The following is a 16216-nucleotide window of genomic DNA, read 5'->3' on the forward strand; positions in this document are numbered from 1 at the left end:
GTCAGGTTGATTTGTTTGGAGTCTAATTTTCACCTTTGATATTTGGAAAGCATGTTGATGTCTATAATATTATGAGATGCATCACCATCTGTTATATGACCAAGCCTTCGCTGGCCATTTGCTGAATTTTAGAAACTCGGCTATAAACCATGATGGGTGTTTTGTTAATCGTGGGAAGTTAGAGTGCATGTGAGTTTTGTTTTGAATTAGCTTTGCTAATTTGATAGATTATATTATTGTTAGCATTATACACTAGTATGCACTCTTTCACTTGATTATATAGAAACCTGGTGGAGATGAATCCATTATGTTTCTTGGCATCTGTTTATGCATGGATGTAGTGTCCAATCCATTTTAAGACCAACCTCAATTTCTTTCATGTTCGAAACTTTGAAATGGAGATAGGAAAAATAATAATTAGTACATCAAATTAATTTTCTTGTGCAGTAATTACAATGAAATAAAAGTATATATTGCATTACTACTTCTATTTTGTGGGCTTTCTCTTGTGAGATCTTGCCAATTGCAAGCACAAGGGAGAGGGTGGAAGGCTGAACAGTATTACCTGCAATAATTGTGTGCCAAAGAGTCCATTAGAGATTCTAGTTATGCAGGTGTTGGACAGTACCATGCAATGCAATGGTCAGTCAAAGTAAATTACTACTGTCTTGCATTGTGAATCCTAAAATGATGTGTTCTTGGCCATAGTTTTTCTATATTATAACTATTTTGAGTGTAGTGTTGAGCAGTCAAGGATTTGTCTTTTAAAGCTTTAGACCACCAAAGGATATGAGTAATTTCTCATAACGGTCCCTTTTATTGTCATGTTGTAGTCAAGGAACTGAACACCAAGAAGATTCTTGTACGAGATGTGGAGACAGTTAATAGCTCAGACCATACATTTGATGTGCTGCGTTGTGGTACGAGATGTGGAGACAGTTACTAGCTCAGACCATACAACCCCCGTTCTTGGCACCATCCCAATTTTCAGGGACATGTTCTCTTCCCTTTTTACTTTTCGTTCCATTGTTTGAGTGGGTTTCTGTGCATAGATTGAAGACAATGCATCATGCATGTGCTTGTTGTGGGGAGAGGTATGTTGTTCTTTGTGGTTGTGATTGGTTTTTGGGAACGTGGTTGGATAGTCATTGTAGCACGATTCTTGCGAAATTGGTTGTGTTGCTGGAAATCTGAAAGTTGAAATTCTTATTAATGTGTGGAATGTGGATGTGTGGGATGTGAAATTTTTTGTTTGGTGGCTGAAAAGTTTTATTGAACACCAACTTGTTAATGAAGTTAGTGTGTCTTGAGAAAAATATGTGAATTATCTTGTGGTAGTTGCTGTATTTTCAGATTGTCATCTTGTGATATCCCTTAGATTAATAGGAATTTTGGTTTAAGTCGAGATAAGTAAGAGAAACGGACGCTTGTGGCATATTAAAAAAACCCAAAAAAAAAAAGAAAATTGTGTTAACTATGTTCCATTGACTGCATCAAATTAACAATGTTCAAGAATCAACACAAAAACCCTTTGTGTGAGCTTTTGGGCCAAAGCACTTCCATTTCAATAGTGCATCTATATTTATTTTGATTGAGGGCGTCAAACTTAAGTCTGTCCATTCTAGAACTTGCTTGTGTAATACATTTTGAGACCACATTCTTGTTAGATTGGTGTATGAAAGTGATAAGGGCACTTAGGAAAAACCCATTGACTTGAACAGAGCCTACCTTGAATTCACCCATAGAAAAACTCATTTTGAGCCTTTGCTTTTCTTTTCTTGGTTAAACCACGTTATAAGCTTGACTGTCCCCTTTTTGGTTATTTCCTAAAGTGATATTGAACTCATTCAAGGGCATGGTGTTGGCTTGGTTGCTTTTAAGTTGACATGGAAGTGAGTTAATGTATTCAAGCTGCATACACGGATACATCGTTAGCCCTAAGGGAAAGGAAAAAAAATGGAAAGTGAAAATTGAAAAAAAACAAAAGAGAAGAAAAGTAATGAATAGAGAGGGAAAAAAAGAAGGAAAAGAAAAAAAAGGAGAAAATGGGAAAAAAAGAGAAGCAAAATGATGAAACAGAGGAAAAAAAAGAAAAGATTACAAAAAAGATGGAGGAAAAGAAAAAAAAAAAGGAGAAGAAGAATGGTGAAACGGAGGAAAAAAGAAGGGGGAAAAAGAAAAGGAGGAAAAGATGCAGGAGATGCAATAAACATAAGAATTTCGCGAGTTTTGACTGTTCAAAGCACTTGAATTAAGTCGAACGAAAATGCGCTGGAAGGATAAGCAACTAGGTTGGCATCGTGCCTTTGAATTCATAAGCCAAAGTTCGACCTATCTTTTGCCACACCTTGTCCTAAGCCCCATTACAACCCATCGAAAGACCCTTTGATTCATGCATTAATTTGCATTTCGTTCGTGGTGGAGATTTGATTCACAAGCAAGCCTATGGTAATGGCATTCTATGTATTGACTTGAGTGAAACCCGAATTCTTCAACACCTTATGTTATGAGTGATTACAATGACATCGTTGTGAGAACCCTTGTGAGAGTGTTGAGACTTGTTTCATTTGGTTTTGATGAAGTCAATGGGATACCTGCGTGTTGAATGTTGTGCTACAAGTGCTTGTTCTCAATATTGCTATCTCTTCTTAAACTATTAAGTCATACTAGTGTAGGGGATATACTTGAGTGACATGAAATGAAATTTGAGAATTGCTACTTGGATAATTCTTGTGTTTGGATCAAGACATGCTTGAGGTCAAGAATGGTTTTTGTGTGTGGAATCTGATAAGATATATTTTAGTGCTCCTACGCATGCACTTTTTCAAGTGATTGGGAAGGATCTTATTGCATGGATTGTCGATGTTAAGTTACCCCAATTTCATGGGAAGGAGCGTAAAGTAAGTTATAGGCGGCAAATTCAGCTCTTGTGTTATTGTGCTTGGTGGAATTTAGTCTAAAGTTCAGAGATAGCATGTCTTATACTTAATGTTGTCTATCATGTGCCTCTTTATTTGTGTTACTAATAATTATTTCACTAATGGGATCAAGAGAAGTCTTTAGGTATCACATACTACTTTACTCTTCTTCTTGTCCATATGGGTGTCAGGTTATCAATATTTTTCTCATCCAAAACGCTGAGGGTGGAGTTAATCCTAACTGCTTAAATTCGCTCTCTGCAGAAAGAGTAATTGTAAAAATGTTGAAACTATTGTGGTCGTCTTTATCAACGGAGAAATGTGCTTATATCATATGTTAAAGAATGATATGTGAAAACCGATTGTGCTATTTCTAAGAGTGCATATGTGAAAATCTTTCAATTGACAGCATGGAGAGTTCATGACCTCTGTCGTCTGCATTGGCTTCTGTAACTCATAAACTGAACCTTGAAAATTGATTCAAATCACCTTCATGGCCGAGAGGTCGTTGGGTGCGCTGAGCATGGACACGCCCAGTTATTTTCAGGGTTAAATGAAAAGCTTTCAGTTTGCCATCAATGGCTTTTGTAAGTACCAATGTTTTTTGTTTTCGATTTCAGTGTCTTCTTATAAAGATTGAAGATTTAAAATGTTGGATACTTTTGAGTATAGGTTGGAAATTCACGAGATTCCATTAAAGTCGCCGCCGCTTGACTTTGGAAAGCTATCAATATCTGATGCTTCTCCGATAATAGGTATGTTCACACTTGGTTTTGGATGAAAAAGCATTTTTGGCCCAATTAAATCTAATTTTCTTTTACATTTGGTTGGGTTAGTTATGAAGTTACTACCACTTGTAAATGCTTGTCAAGTTAAATATTGTCAGTTGTTCAGAAAAAGTAAATTGTCGCTGTTTTTCATTGTGAATCCTAAAATTGCTCTTTCCTTGGCCATACTTTTTCAATATTATAACTATTTTGACTGTTGAGTAGTCAAGTGTCTTTTAAAGCTTTAAACCACCAAAGAATAACCAAAAAATACGATTAGTTCCTCTTAATGGCACCTTTTATTGTCTTGTTGTAGTGCACGAACTGAAGATCACGAAGATTCTTGTACGACATGCGGAGGCAGTTAATAGCAGACTTTTCGTGGTAAGTTGTTTGGGTGTTGTGCTTGGTGTGTGAGGATGGGCATAAAAATTAGTCTTCTGATCTATCTTGTGTGCTTGTCATTTCTCTTTTTGCAGCCCATTCTAGGACATCTTTGTAATCATCTTAGAGTGCACAAGAGATAACCAGTATTTGTTGCATCATTTGTGCTGCCACTAATACAGAATTGACATGGAGGGTGGCATTTCTGAGGACGAAAAGAGAGTTGCAGTGTAAAACCTGGGAATGTAAAATAGGGATGCCCAACAATTTGATTCTATTGCTTTTTTAGATTGAGGAACACCACCTCCTATTAGTACACTAGAAGAGGAGTTAGCGTAGCACGAACTTTATGTTGTCAAAATCATGTAATACTTGTAGCACTAGTGATGGTCTGTTTGGGGGGATAAATCATGCGGATAAACAGAAACTACAAAAACTTTTCCCATTGTTGTTGGATTTAGACGTATAAGATGCTAGAAAATGATGATTTGACGGGAGGATAAGTATCTCTCGGCTCCTTTGAGTTATTTGGATTAACATTTTATAAAATTTTCCATTGATCATTAGAAAATAGAAACAAGCAGGTATGCTTAGTCAAGAGTCCGTAAGAAATTCTAGGTATGTGGTTGTTGGACAATACCATGCAATGCAATGCTTAGTCCTGCCGCTGTTTTGCATTGTGTGTCCTAAATTGTTGTTTTCTTGGGCATACTTTTTGAATATTAACTCTTTTGAGTGTTGAGCAATCAAGGACTTGTCTTTTAAAGCTTAAACCACTGAAGGATATGATTAATTTAACGGCACCTTTTGTTGACTTATTGTAGTCAAGGAACTGAAGAAGAAGAAGATTCTTGTACGAGATGCGGAGACAGTTACTAGCTCATACCATACATTTCATGTGTTGCGATCTTTTGTGGTAAGTTGTTCGGGTGTCATGTTATAAATACATGACCTCTTTGTGCTTGGCGTGTGAGGATGGGCATAAAAATTAGTCTTTGGATCTTGTATACTTCTCATTTCTCTTTTTGCAGCAAATTCTAGTACATCTTTGTAAGCATCATGCTGTTTGTACAATAATAGGACTATGTTGTTGAGTTGCAGTTGCTAAGACCAACCTAATCCATCTGATGACAGCCTAATCCATCTGATGATTTGAAATCTAAAGAGAAAAATGAAGAGAGAAGATGCAACATTAAAGCTGACAAAGTATGTTCTCGCTTACTTATCTCTCTCTCTCTGTCTCTCGCATACCGCTTGATCTCTCGTCCACTAGTATTCCAGGAGAGTCGCTTTTTGTCTTCACTTTAATTATGCGGACTTCTAGCTTTAGATCAATAAGGGGAAGATGAAAGGGGAAGAGTAGTTGCTTTTCAAGGCGAGGAATGATACTTATTCTGTGGACTCCTTTAGTTCAACCTAAAGGAAATAGTTGTGTGGTACTTCTCCTTGCTTGATATCATAGAAATAAAGTAGGAAGGAAAGATTGATTTTTTATGTTTACACGTTCAAAATCATGTCTTTTTTATGGAAAAGAAAGCAAATTATAGAGGAAATTGGTGTGTGATTTAAGTGTTTAGGAGATCTTTATATTTGGAAATCATTATACGCATTAGGGATTTGGGTGAGATTCAAGGAAATAGCAATAATTGTTTTTTTTTTTTTGGGGGGGGGGGGGGGGGTCATTGTTGATTTTTGTTACAAAACTCAATTTGTGGAGATGTGCTATATATTGTTGCATATACTCCACTTAGATTAACTTTGTCTCATAGTGAGTATTTCTTTTTTGGCATGATATTGTATTTTTATTCAGAGTTCTGTTTTATGCTATAACATTTTGTATCTGAAGTAAGCAACTCAAACTTAAACCAAGTTGATGTCTAGTTCTCTGGAATGTATCCTCCATTGTCTGACCAATACTTGAAGAGCACCTCACTATCAACATCACCATCACCACTAGAACCCTCTATCACCATCATGAAATTAAAAAAACATATTAGCATATGCTGTGAATGCAATATTTGGTTTATTTGGCTGACGGAAGGTTTGGTTATATTTTATTTGTTTCCATTTGCATATACTTTGTTGTTCTAGTACGATATGTTATGGATTTTGCTTAATGCTATGCGTTAGTTTTAAAGGCATATTGTAGAAACTTGTGTGAAGGGGGTCAACCCCTTCTTTTTATTGGTGCAGATCAGTGATTTAAATGTAACCAAACAGGAATTGAAGCTTTTCATGGAAATGTATTGGCACCAAATGGTGGATTCAAGGTTAGCATTTTTTATTTGTGGCAAGATTTTGGTTATTTTTTATACTTATCTTGACTTATCTTGAGTAGTAATTCCTCAATGATTGTTATGATTACAATGCAGCTCATTTTGATTAGATTATATACTTTATTTTCTCGATGTGTTGGTTGCTCTCAAAATGGGGAACAAAAGTGAATAACTATTTACCAATAAAAAAACGTTAAAGTCATTTTTTTAAGAGGAACGTTTGACTTGCATAGTTGTTAAGATGGTTAAATTGGATCAGGGTCCAGAATAGATATAAAAAGAAAAACGTAAGGTCCAGAGGTGACTTTTTTTGCTTGATAAGAAATAATAGACAAATGGCAGTCATATTTGGGTTTGTTGCGTTGCTGTCATTTCTATGTTACTTGGTAGCCTTTCCTTTCTGCATAACAATTTAGGTTCATTTTTGTTTAAACCAAATGTTTTAAAGGCGCCGTCAATGGAGGGACCTTAGATTGGTACTTTGGAAGCAACCCTCATGGTGCTTAAGGTATATGCTTCGATTATCCAAAGATTAAAAATACTCTTTTGGACTTGATTTGATTTGTTTAACAAAAAGCATGACCTCATCACTAGTGGTGGTGGTCTGTTGTCAACAATTAACTTATAGTTATTGAAATTAAAGAGTCAATAAATCTTAAACTATTGCATCAATCATACTTGGGCTCAAGGTTACCATTAGTTTTTTATTCTATCACAAAATCTTAAATATTGTTTTGTTGTTGTTAATTTTAGTTATGATTGTATATTTTATCATATTTAAGCCTTTTTGCCTTTTTTTTCCATTTAATTTTTCCCGTAAAATTTGAACTATTTAGTTTATTATTTCTATTATTTGTGAGTATATGTGCTTATCAAGATACATAATTTAGTATGTAATGTCTATTTTAACATGGATAAACTTGCATTGTATGGTTAGTGCTTGGTTAAAATTCTTATATGTATTTTGATATAAGTTAAATTTAATTTAAGTTAGACAATTTCATATGTTTTAGGTTACCATGAAAACATCGTATTTTAATAAAATGTAGGATTAAAACGGAGTTCGCTCCTTAAATTAAATATCTTGGCTAAATTATATAATTGATAGATTTAATCATGTTTGAAAGTATGATTATTCTCATTTTACTTTTAGAGAGTAGCATATATTTGTCTGTTTTATTAAATACAAAATCAATAACTTTATTTAGGTCTTGGTGGCGTACTTTAAGCCAAATCTCAATCAAGTATGCTATTGTTGTTAATGCTCTTTATTAAGGTTCCATTCTGAATTGTAATTAACTTTTGATTGTCAGTGGTTAAAATATCTTTTGATATTTTTATTATTTAATCAGTCTTATTCTTATTACAAGATTAACTGATATTAAAAAATTAAATAATAAAATATTCACTAAATATTTAAATTTTCTTTCACGTGCAAAGTTATAGTGCTTTTATTTAATTGTCTAAGCTTATTTAATTAATTACATGTGCATAAAATATATTTTTCTACAAAAAAGCTGTCATTTTGCATATAAATAAATGAACAAATTGATTAATACTTGTTTTTATGATTGTAGACAACAAGATGGAATAAAATAAGACGTACAAATAATTTGCTGATATATGAAAGAAAATAATAATACAAAAAAGAATGACATCTGATACATATGACAATTGTTTCAACTTATTTGTATTACTATTAGTGCATTAGAAACAAAAAGACTGACATCCGACGTGTGACAATTATTTAATCTTATTTGTATATGTACGGATTTTTCATTGAATTTTTGAAGTTATTTATGACTGATATGGAAAAACTTTGAAGATCCATCATTTTGTTAATGTTCATATGTTCTATAAACGATAGCACGAAGTTTGTATAGCTTATTAATATTTTGAGTAATAGTATAATTATAATTTAATTTATCTACACGGATTGAGTATATAATTGACTTTCGATTGTGTGGTTAAAATATCCTCTTTTTATCTTTCTTTCGAAATTGGATATGTTTTTGTTGAATAGCTGAAAGACTAATCAATCATAAATTAAATGTCTTGCTTAATTTATATAATTGATAGATTTAAAAAATTTAACTCCATCATCATATTTGGAAAATGTATTTTTATGGTCATTTTCACTTTATTTATTTTAAATTAAGAACTTTATTTAGGCAATAATAGTGATGTCCTATCAGTATTGTAGGACTCCTTTCATTTTGAGACTATTTGCTTCCTTTCATTTAATTAAAATATATTGGGTACGTTTTGTTATTTGGTTATTTATTTAGCATAAGGACATTAGAATAATCATTTTATTGGGTTATAACTTACTGTAGCTATATTTATTTAAAATTTTTGTTTTTTATGAACAATTTAACAGTTTTTTGATTTATTTATCTTCTCTTTTATTTAATTAAATAGAAATTATTAATTAATTTATGATTGATTTATTTATCACTACAATTTTAGTAACATAATTTTGTCACTAATTAATGAAATAAATGAACATGCCAAAATAATAAGTTCTAATCACTTGAAAAAGTTCTAGTTTGTAAAGATTATAAAATTAGTGAGAGAATATCGTGCATAAAGTTTCCTGATAAAATTTGAACTATTTAGCATATTGCTTCTATTATTTATGGTGTATGTACTGTAAGTGTTTGATAAATTTAGTGTATAATATTTATTTTAAAGTTGATAAATTTTATTTATACGGTTAGTATTTAGTTAAAATTCTATAATTATTTTAAGTTAAATCATTTTGTATGTTTTAGGTCACCATGAAGGTATCACATATTAATAAAATACAGGGTTAAAATGGAGTTTGCAAATTAAATTAAATATTTTAGTTAGATTATATTATTGATAAGATTCTCTGTTGATTCGTTGAATTATATCCCCTTTATATGTATTTATATTTATTGGTGGATCGAAATATATATAATTATGTGTTGTAAATAAGTTATTAAATTTTATTTTTTTGAAATAATAATTATATGTTTTATAAATCATATTATTTATAATTAATCACATCACTTCCACTATAATTAGTTATTAATTAAAACATCACTACCAATTTTAGTAACATAATAATAAATAATTATTTCTTTATGTATTTTGTCACTAATTAATGAAGGAAATGAACATGCCAAAATAATAAGTTCTAATCACTTGAAAAAGTTCTATTTTATAAAAATTATAAAATTAGTGAGAGAATATAAGTTTCCTGATAAAATTTGAACTATTTAGCATATTGTTTCTATTATTTATGGGTATGTACTTTTAGTGTTCGATAAATTTAGTATATAATGTCTATTTTAAAGTTGATAAATTTGATTGCACGATTAGTGTTTGGTTAAAATTCTATAATTATTTTAAATTAAATCATTTTGTATGTTTTAGGTCATCATGAAAATATCACATATTACTAAAATACAGGGTTAAAATGGAGTTTGCAAATTAAATTAAATATTTTAGTTAGATTACATCATTGATAAGATTCTCTGTTGATTTGTCGAATTATACCCCTTTATATGTATTTATATTTATTGGTGGATCAAAATATATATAATTATGTGTTGTAAATAAATTTTAAATTTTATTTTTTTGAAATAATTATTATATATTTTATAAATCATATTATTTATAATTAATCACATCACTTCCACTATAATTAATTATTAATTAAAACATCACTATCAATTTTAGTAACATAATAATAAATAATAATTTCTTTATGTATTTGTCACTAATTAATGAAGTAAATGAACATGACAAAATAATAAGTTCTAATCACTTAAAAAAGTTCTATTTTGTAAAAATTATAAAATTAGTGAGAGAATATCGCGCATAAAGTTTCTTGATAAAATTTGAACTATATAGCATATTGTTTCTATTATTTATGGGTATGTGCTGTTAGTGTTCGATAAATTCAGTATATAATGTCTATTTTAAAGTTGATAAATTTGATTTGTACGGATAGTGTTTGATTAAAATTCTATAATTATTGTAAGTTAAATCATTTTGTATTTTTTAGGTCACTATGAAAGTATCACATATTACTAAAATACAGGGTTAAAATGGAGTTCACTAATTAAATTAAATATTTTAGTTAGATTATATCATTGATAGATTTAATCATATTTTTAGACAATAGCATATAGTTATTTTTTCTATTGAATTCAAAAACTACAAATTTTGTTTAGCCAATCAAAATGACGTACTATAAGTACCTTTTTATAACTTATTAATATTTTTTAGTAGTATAACCATACTATTATTTATGTGGATCGAATATACTATCGTTGCTAGTGCTATTTATTAAGGTTCCATCTTGTATGATAATTAATTTTTTATTGTCATAATATTAAATGGTTAAAATGTCCTCTAATATATTTATTATTTAATTTTAGCTCTTACACTTATTACAAGATTAATTGATATCGAAAAATTAAATCATAAAAAATTGACTTAACTTTCTTTCATGCATAAAGGTTTAGTGCTTTGTTTATTTATTTAAGCTTATTTAATTAATATTACATGTGTATTAATTTTAAATTTTATTTTTTTTGAAATAATAATTATATATTTTATAAATTATATTATTTATAATTAATCACATCACTTCCACTATAATTAATTATTAATTAAAACATCACTATCAATTTTAGTAACATAATAATAAATAATAATTTCTTTATGTATTTGTCACTAATTAATGAAGTAAATGAACATGACAAAATAATAAGTTCTAATCACTTAAAAAAGTTCTATTTTGTAAAAATTATAAAATTAGTGAGAGAATATCGTGCATAAAGTTTCTTGATAAAATTTGAACTATATAGCATATTGTTTCTATTATTTATGGGTATGTGCTGTTAGTGTTCGATAAATTCAGTATATAATGTCTATTTTAAAGTTGATAAATTTGATTTGTACGGATAGTGTTTGATTAAAATTCTATAATTATTGTAAGTTAAATCATTTTGTATTTTTTAGGTCACTATGAAAGTATCACATATTACTAAAATACAGGGTTAAAATAGAGTTCGCTAATTAAATTAAATATTTTAGTTAGATTATATCATTGATAGATTTAATCATATTTTTAGACAATAACATATAGTTATTTTTTCTATTGAATTCAAAAACTACAAATTTTGTTTAGCCAATCAAAATGACGTACTATAAGTACCTTTTTATAACTTATTAATATTTTTTAGTAGTATAACCATACTATTATTTATGTGGATCGAATATACTATCGTTGCTAGTGCTATTTATTAAGGTCCCATCTTGTATGATAATTAATTTTTTATTGTCATAATATTAAATGGTTAAAATGTCCTCTAATATATTTATTATTTAATTTTAGCTCTTACACTTATCACAATATTAATTGATATCGAAAAATTAAATCATAAAAAATTGACTTAACTTTCTTTCATGCATAAAGGTTTAGTGCTTTGTTTATTTATTTAAGCTTATTTAATTAATATTACATGTGTATTAAAATATATCTTTTATGTAAAGATGACCATTTTAATAAAAATAAATGAACAAATTATCGCTATGACAGACGACAACTAAAGGGAATAAAATAAAGTGTACATATAATTTGTTTATATATGAAAAAAATTAATAATACAAAAAAATGACATCTGACATATGTGACAATTGTTTATTTGTATTATATTATAAGTGGACCTTTAATTGGATTTTGCAAAATAGTTTGAAGTTATTTATGATAGATATGGATTGAAAACTTTGAATAATGATGATTAGAAATATGTTATTGAAACGATACTATAAAGTTAATTTATTAAATTTTTGAGTGATTGTATAATTATACCAATTTAATTTATCTATACGGATTGAGTATAACTGACGTTTGATTGTATGATTAAAATATCCTCTGTTTTTTATTAGCTATTTGTAAAACTAATAATAATTGGTTTAAAATAAAATTTAAAGTTAGAAATGGATTTTGCACCTTAATTTAAACATCTTACATAATTTATATAAATTGATAGATGTAAAAATTTTAACTCCATCATCATATTTCAAAAATGTGTTTTTGCGATCATTCTCATTTTATTTATTTCAAACTAAAAATTTTATTTAGGCAATAATAATAACACACTCTAAGTTTTGTAGAATTATTATTTTGAGATTATTTTTTCCCCTTAAATAGTATATATTGGGTATATTTTGTTAACTAGTTATTTTTTAAATTTGAGAGGATCAAAATAATTATTGTAAAAGAGTTGTAACTTATCATAGCTATATTTATTTAGAATTTTCTAAATACAGCTACTTAATTTATTTATTTTCTTTTTTAGTTAGATAAATAGAAAGAATAAAAAATTTAATTGTTTGAATTAAATCTTTCATATATATGTAATAAGGTCAATTAGGAAAAATAAAGTCTAAATTAAATGGACTGTTACATATTTTTGGATTCTTTTTTGGAGTGTTTGTGGAGATTGAAAGAAAAAAAATAAAAATAAATAAATATATTTTGAAATTTGTGTTTGTTTGGATTTATTTTTTAAGCTAACTTAAAATAGATTAAAATATATGTTGTATGTTTAGTTTTTCTTGGTAGAACAAAATTCACTGTTAATTTGTCAAATTATATCCTCTTTATACACATATCTATTTATAATCTGCATTGAAATATATATAATTATGTACAGTAAATAATAATTTTCATAAATTATTTATAATTAATCTCATCACTTCTACTATAATTAATTATAAATCAAAAGTACTAGTAGCAATAGCATACTTGATTTATGTGGATATTTTAATTTGGCATGGTTATACTACTCAAAAACGTTAATAAATTATGAAAAACGTTCTATAATATATCATTTTGATTTTCTAAAAGTGTTTTGAATTTGATAAAATAGATAAATATACGCTATTCTCTAATAGTGAAATGAGAATGGTCGTACAAATATATCTTTCAAATAGGAATAAATCTATCAATTTATCAAGATATTTAATTTAAAGCGTGAATTCTATTTTAATCTTGCATATTTAATTTAAGACGCAAGTTTTATTTTAATCTTGCATTTTATTAATATATGATACCAGGGTGACGTAAAACACATGAAATCATTTAATTTAAAATGAATTTAAAGCATATATATTCACAAATAATACAAGTAGTAGGCAAAATAGTTCAAATTTTATCATGAAACTTTATGAACAATATCACTAATTTTATAATTTTTACAAAATAAAATCTTTTTTTGAGTGTCTAGAACTTCTTTTGTTGGCATGTTCATTTATTTCAATAAGTAGTGACCAGACACATAAAGAAATAATTAATTATTTAGGAAAAAGTATTATTTTAGTCTGCTAAGTATGCCTAATTTTAATTTTAATTCGATAATTATGTCCATTTTTGTTTAGGTACAGTAACTTAAGAAATTGCTTATTTTTAGTCCTTTGGCAAATTTTCGGACAATTTACCCCTATGTTAAAGGACTAAAATTGCATAGGGGTAAAATTCTCCGAAAATTTGTCAGAGGACTAAAAGTAAGCAATTTCATAAGTTACTGAATCTAAATAAAATGGACATAATTATCTAACTAAAATTAAAATTAAGCATACTTAGCAGACTAAAATAATATTTTTCTCAATTATTTATGAAATAGTTAAAAGGGGCACTGATGTTAATAGTTAATTGTAGTAGAAGTGATATGATTAATTATGAATAATATGATTTATGAAATATGTAATTATTATTTAAAAAAATATAAAATACATCTATTTTAGGTCACCTTCAAAAATAAATCTAGATATGCACCAATTTTGAGACATACCTGTTTATCTCTCCACCACACAAAATAAAACACTCAAAAAATAAATCTAAACATATCTAACATTCCATTCACTAGACTTTATTTTCACTAATTGACGTCTTTAATTCAAACAATTGAACTTTTTATTATTTTTATTTATGTAACTAAAAGAGAAGATAAATAAACTAAATAACTGTACAATTAAAAAGTGCATAAAAAATAAATCTTTTTAATTAAATATAACTACGATAAATTACAACTCATCCCTTTAATAAATAACTAGTTAAAATCACATATGCAATACATATTTTTCAATTAAATGAAAGGAAATAAAATAATTTTAAAATAAAAAGAGTTCAAGTTTTTAGTTTGAAGTAAATACAATGACAATGATCGTGAAAATACATTTTTAAATATAATGATGGAGTTAAATTTTTTTAGACATTTAATTTAGGGTGCAAAATTCATTTTTAACCCTACATTTTATTTTAAACTAATTATCATTAATCTACAAACAGAACAGATCCAATTTCAGAAGAAAAAAAGAACAAAGTATATTTTAACCTTTCAATCAAAATTCAATTATACCCAATTCGTATTACTCAAAAATATTAATAAATTATACAAATATCATAATATTGTTTAAAAAACATATGATAATTAAAAAATGATCATTGTTTAAAATTTTCAACCTATATCAGTAAAAAATATACTTCTATGTTTTTAATTTATTTTGCATTTGCACAATCAATAAAAGATTCACTCATAATAGGATACAAATAAGATGAAACGATTGTCATATATGTTAGATGTCATTCTTTTTTGTTTTTGGTGCAATTATAATTCGATACAAATAACTAAACAATAGTCTGATGTCATTCCTTTTTGTGTTATTATTTTCTTTAATATATCAACAAATTATTTGTACGCCTCATTTTTATTCTCTTTAGTTGTCTTCAATCATAGCAACAAGTATGAAAATTTTAATTTGAATAATTAATTGTTTGCACATGAAAGAAAATTTAAATATAGAGTAAATTTTTTATTACTTAATTTTTGTTAATATCAATTAATCTTGTAATAAGAGTAAGAACTAATTAAATAATAAATATATCAAAAGATATTTTAACTACTTAATATTATGAAAAAATGAATTTGATATGTTTATACTACTCAAAAATATTAATCACTTACGAAAAAGTTCTATAGAACGTCATTTTAATTGCCTAAATAAAGTTTTTATTTGAATTAAATAAAACAAATAAATGTATATTATTATTTAAGAGTAAAATGAGAATAATCATACAAATATATTTTTCAAATATGATGAAATCTATCAATTATATAATTTAACCAAAATATTTAATTTAAGGTACAAACTCCATTATAAATTTTATTGTGACAAAACATACAAATCAAGTTTATCAACATCAAATTAGACATCACATACTAAATTATGTATCTCAATAAGCATATATTCTCACAAAAATAGAAATAATATGCTAAATAATTCAAATTTTATCACAAATTTTACAAAATAGAACCTTTTCCGAGTGTTTAAACGTATTTTTTTGTTTGACACATTTATTTATTTCAATAATTAGTGATAAAATAAAAAATAATAAGTATTTATTTATTAAATATATAATTATGTTATTAAAAGTTGTAGTGATGTTTTAATTTATAATTAATTATAGTAGAAGTGATGAGATTAATTATAAATAATTAATAATTTATGAAACATATAATTATTATTTACTACACATAATTATATATATTTCAATGCACCTATAAATAGATATGTATAAAGAGTTTGACAAATTAACAATGAATTTTGTTCCACCAAGAAAAACTAAACATACAACATATATCTTAATCTATTTCAAGTTAGCTTAAAAAACAAATTCAAACAAACACCAATTTCAAAACATATTTATTTATTTTTATTTTTTTTCTTTCAATCTCCACAAACACTCCAAAAAAGTATCCAAAAATATGTAACAGTCCATTTAATTTAGACTTTATTTTTGCTAATTGACCTCATTACATATATATGA

The 16216-nt window shown here is 27.3% G+C and overlaps 1 long non-coding RNA gene across 1 annotated transcript; it reads left to right on the top strand.

Moving 5' to 3' along the window:
- Positions 1-54: 54 nt before the first annotated feature.
- On the top strand, positions 55-5742 carry LOC148787236 (uncharacterized). Its single transcript, XR_016066993.1, has 4 exons — positions 55-3505; positions 3591-3673; positions 4002-4069; positions 4165-5742. It is a non-coding gene; the product is annotated as an uncharacterized LOC148787236 (long non-coding RNA).
- The last annotated feature ends 10474 nt before the right edge of the window (positions 5743-16216 follow it).

This window comes from Sesamum indicum, linkage group LG8 (genome assembly GCF_026168435.1).
Source record: "Sesamum indicum cultivar Baizhima isolate 11 linkage group LG8, ASM2616843v1, whole genome shotgun sequence".
In the NCBI taxonomy this organism is placed as follows: Eukaryota; Viridiplantae; Streptophyta; class Magnoliopsida; order Lamiales; family Pedaliaceae; genus Sesamum; species Sesamum indicum.